Source organism: Ailuropoda melanoleuca, unplaced genomic scaffold (assembly GCF_002007445.2).
Source record: "Ailuropoda melanoleuca isolate Jingjing unplaced genomic scaffold, ASM200744v2 unplaced-scaffold60448, whole genome shotgun sequence".
Lineage (NCBI taxonomy): Eukaryota > Metazoa > Chordata > Mammalia > Carnivora > Ursidae > Ailuropoda > Ailuropoda melanoleuca.
In genome coordinates this window covers 10943-15887 of record NW_023234335.1, presented here as the reverse complement: position 1 = coordinate 15887, position 4945 = coordinate 10943, and the positions used below count along the sequence as shown (strand labels likewise).

General features: G+C 49.9%; 1 pseudogene; it reads right to left on the bottom strand.

The window, feature by feature from the left end:
- Positions 1 to 338: 338 nt before the first annotated feature.
- Positions 339 to 3718, bottom strand: LOC100476689 (annotated as a pseudogene).
- Positions 3719 to 4945: the final 1227 nt, after the last annotated feature.

Below are 4945 nucleotides of genomic sequence, written 5' to 3'. Positions count from 1 at the left end.
TCCTTTACTGAAATCTCAGAGTAGCTGGCTTTTGGATTCTACGTGCTGTCTCAGAACTAGTTGCACTGAAGGCTGAAAACCTAGCAATATGGTGGGTAGGTCAGCATTGGAATAAACCCAAGATGTATGACAGACTCCAAGGACCATCATCACCCCCAGGTACCCAAGCATTGGCTGAGAAACAGGGGCCCAGATTAGGGAAAGCTCATGGAACAGTGTTCTGCCTCCCACCAGCTTCCACTTCTGCCCCAAGAAAGGGTCCTCAGTACCTGCCTGAAAAAAAGGAGAGGAGATACCTTGACTTAGGTGGAACAAGAGACACAATGACATCTGGACAATCACTCACCAGCCAGGTAGACAGATTTCCTCCAGGCTGAAAGGCAACACAGGAAACAGGTGAGCTAAGAACCAGAATCTCCTACAAAGGGGACACAGAAAGTTCTGGAGGAAAAGGAGAACTTACCGAGATCTTCTTGGAGTTCATCTGAAAGAGAGTGAAAAATAACCATGAACTCCCATCCCTAAGAATAGCAAAGATTGCACCTGGCAAACCCACAAATGCACATCTCAGTATCCTAGAAGTTATAGCTCCAGTTCTATCAAGGCTCCACAGTTTCAGCTGTCCTCTCTGGACCTCCTCAGCACCCTCTCCAGGGCAAGGGCCCTCTATTCACTTTTCCTCTGCACCAGCTACCACACTCACACGCCTTGGCCACTGTCCTGCCTCACCTCTGGTCTTCAGTGCCTCCACCTTTGCCCGTTGGTCCTCCTCCTTTTCCCTGTGGAGTTTCTTCCATTCCTGCATCTCCCGGCACTTTGCAGTATATTCTCTCTTGGTATAGTAGGCAGTCCCAAGGAGTAAGAGCATCAGCAAGGTCAGGATCACCATGAAAGCTGACATCCAGGGAGAAGTCCGGGGAAAGAAGTCCTCTGTGACTGGGTGTTATACGCAACTAATGAAGCATCAAACTTTACATCGGAATCTGGGGATGTACTGTATGGTGATTAACATAATATAATAAAATAAAATTAAAAAAAAAAAAAGAAGTCCTCTGTGTCCGGCCAAACACACAGTCAGGGGAATGGCCCAGGACAGCCCACCCATCACACGCAGGGACTCCCAGCCCCTCCCTATGGCCCTACTGGGAGAGGGAAACAGCACTGACCTGGGATGATAATAGCCATCGCCTTCTCCTGGCTCAGGATTGGGTTGAGGAGCAAGCAGGTCACATTCCCTGAAGAGCTGTCCCTCACAACTACAGTGGCCTCCACACTGAACAGCCCTTCAGAATCTTGGGCATGGGTCTCAGAAAATGTCAAGAACTTTTCCCCACTGAGAGCTTTCCACCGCACGTGGGGCTTTGGAAACCACCCCGACGCCTTACACACCACTCGGACCCCATCCTCCTCTGGCCCTTGGATGTGCACTTGAGGGACAGAGCCCACACCTGCAAGAGAGAAGCTGGAGAGCACAGGAAGGCCACCCAGAGACCACGATGCAAGCAGAGCCTGACCATGCACAACTCCAAGGGCAGCATTGCTTTCTGGAGGCCCCACTGGGGAGTGAACACTGCAGGGAGCAAAGCAGAGGTCCTGCCACAGAAAATAGAAAGAAGGAGCATGGGGACCTGCGGCAGGCACAGAGGGCAGGACCCTTCTCCCCAACCATGAGGCTGGGAAGTCCACTGCCCAGAGTGACAGAGGAGGAATTTGACCTCAGATTCCATCATTCTCTGCTCTTCTCACCTCACACAATCTCCAGGGCATCTGCTTACACACCCACTGACACTTGGTTCATCACTTCCACCTTCAACAACCCTACCTACCTCCTGAGCTCCCTCCCCAGTATCCACATCCCTGGGGTTAGTTCTGCCAGGATTCCTCACAGATGCTTCAAACTCAAACCCTGAACTGGCTCATACTGGGCCCCATCTGTGATAGTCTGATGATGAAAATATCCCAATCCTTCAGCCTTCCCTATATCCAGCTGGCCTTCTGCCACATATATTTAAGGCCTTCACACTCTGCTTCTGGGCTCCATGCTGTGACTTGACTGGGCCACTGAGAGTTCAGGGAATGTGACTCTAGCAGAGGTTGGAAACTGCTTGTGCCATTGCCTTGCCCTCTGCCATGGGAGGGACGTGCTCAGACTAGCACTGCCTTTCCAGCTGAAACTGTCCTAGACCAGTCAACAGCCAGCTAAACAACACTATGTGAGCAAACCCAGCCAAGATCCACTGTCAAGACAAATGAAAATTAAGGGTAAGAGGCTTAATTGTCTCTGTTGAAAATAGGGAAGAGAGGCCTAACTTTTTTTTCAGCATTTATTTGAAGAAACTTGTGACTGTAGGTGCTTTCTCCCCTCTTGAAATGTATATAAGTCCCCAAATCTGCTGACTCACTTGATTCTAATTTCCAAACCACTCTGAAGCCAAATGTCTCTCACCCACTGCCCCTACATGAAGTCGGACAGACAACGTTCCACTGTGTTACTATATCCATGCCTCCAGTCTTACTCTCCTCTCATCCATCCTGCCTCATGCTCTCAAAGAAAACCCCCCAACCCTAGACCGTTCTGTTTAAGATTTCCTCACCTCTACATCTAAAACTCATTATGCAGCACAAAGCACTCTATACTCTGACATCTGCCTCCACCCCCAACAAAACCCCTGTCCATTACTCCCCACTTCCCTCATCTACGCCCATCAGCATGCCAGGCCCAGGACTATTTGGATAACTGTTCATAACCACAATCAGCATTCTCTCCTTGCCCCATATAGTCCAGACCGCAAACCAGAAAAGCCCTTTGGGAGAGTCTGGTGATCCCGAGCACCTGTTCAAGTGTGGGCTCCTCATGAACTTTCCTGATCAATCTCTTCTCTGTGCACCTGAATCAGGAGCCCTCTTCATTCTAGGATTACCCGCTTGCTACCACCCACTTGTCTCACCAATCACGTGGCCTCCCTGTGTGTCCCAAAACATCACCCACACTCCTGCCTCAGCTCTTTCACATGGGTGTTTCTCTGATTGGAACTCTCAACCCCAGATATCCATTTGGTTAAGTCCTACGAATCACCATCTAACATCCTCCTCTATAACCCTGCCATTTACATTTTTATTGCTTTTAGAAAATAAAGTCTACAGGGCAGGGAACTTTGTTTGGTTCAGTGATGCCTTCAGGTGCCCAGAAGGGGGGTTGACACTTTATAGGGATTTTATATAGTCACTCTGAATTAATGAATAAGTGAAGACCTTCCTTTCCTTCGTCTGTAAAATGAGGGGCTGATTTTCTTGGCCTCAAGTTTGTATCCAACTCCAATGCTACAGAACCCTAAATATAGATCGACAACCCACCTGCCACCTTCAGTTCCAAACTGGCAGATTCACAGAAGCTTCCTTTTCTGAAGAAGCAGGTATACAGCCCGTTGTCAAAAGCCTGGACATTGTGGATGCGAACAGCAGCCTCCCCCCAGGTGAGGAATTCCTTCACTAGTGAGGTCCACCCTGTGTACTAGGCCAACTGCTCCTTTCTCTGCTCCTGCTGGTTTTGATAGATGAACACTGCGTCTGAAAACTTGGAGCGGAACTACCGCAGCTCCATGTTCTTCACGTTCATGGCTGGGGACACACTACATGGCAGTGTGACGTCCCCACGCAGCACTGCCACAATGGGGTCCGAGGGGCCAATCACCATGAACTCATCTGTGGACACAGACATAGCAGTGAGAAAGCTGGAGAGATGCAGGATGGGGCAGGGAACACACTGTCAGGTGGAGGCCCAGGTAGGTGGGGATAAGTGTCAGATGAGAGGCCCTGATCTGAGATACTCAGCTGTGATCACTCTGAATCAGGGCAAGTTTGCTTTTTAACAACTTTGAGACCCAGCAATGATGTCAAAGAGACTCCCTCAGCAGCCTGTGCTCCTGGCTCCAGGCCCTTCCATGAAGGACTCTCCAACTCAGTTGTTCTAACCTTCCACAGGCATCAAAAGCACCAGGAANCATAGACTGTATGGGCCTGTGAAACACAGACCTGGGCTCCACCCCAAGAGCTCCTGGTTCTGTTGGTCTGGGGTGGGTCCAGGAATGTGCATTTCTAAAGAGGTGGTGGGGATTCTGTTACTAATTTACAGGGACCACACTCTGAGAACCACAGCTCCAACCTGCCTCCTCTAAGGACAGGACTGAAAAATGACCAGAAAGGTCCTGTGGCCTAGATGGGAATTCTCTGCTCATTCGGCCACACTTATGAACTTACCCACACCTGCTCCTAAGTTAAATATTTGTCCCCATATTTTAGTACTCTGCTGAATTACATGTGCACTACATCTAGAGTCCACAGTTATTTCTGTTAAAACCTGGCCCCTCTCACAGGACCCAAATCACTACTTCTGACAACAGAAGGTTCACTTCACTGCCACCACCCCTCATAGGCTTTGGTCTTCTGAGAACTGATGGACATGTCACTACAGGACACTTCTGCAGAAAGACCCCTGCTGGACCTCAGAAGAGTGACTTCTCACCTCCTGTGCTACTCAACTTTGGCTGAGTCACTATATGTCTCACCTGCAGAATGACAGTGACTAGGCTCCCTGTGACTATGCCATCTCCAACCCATGTGTGTGACTCTTCAACCTGTAAGCAATACCATGTCCCTCCTCTGCTCAAAGCCCAGCAGTGGCTCCACAGTTCCCCACATGGCCCACAGGCTCTATAGGGATGAGCCCCCCACTGCTCTCTTACCACCAACACTTGCTTTCCTCCCTCTCCCTCACTCAGCTCCAGGCAACACTTACCTCCTTGCTCCTTGAACACACAGGCACACTGCCAGTTTTGCTCCGGCTGCTCCACATGACAGAAACCCTCAATCCAGGCGCATCCTCACACGGTGACACACCACCTCCACCAAGTTTCATTCGCATCTCACTGCCTACTCTGGCCACCTT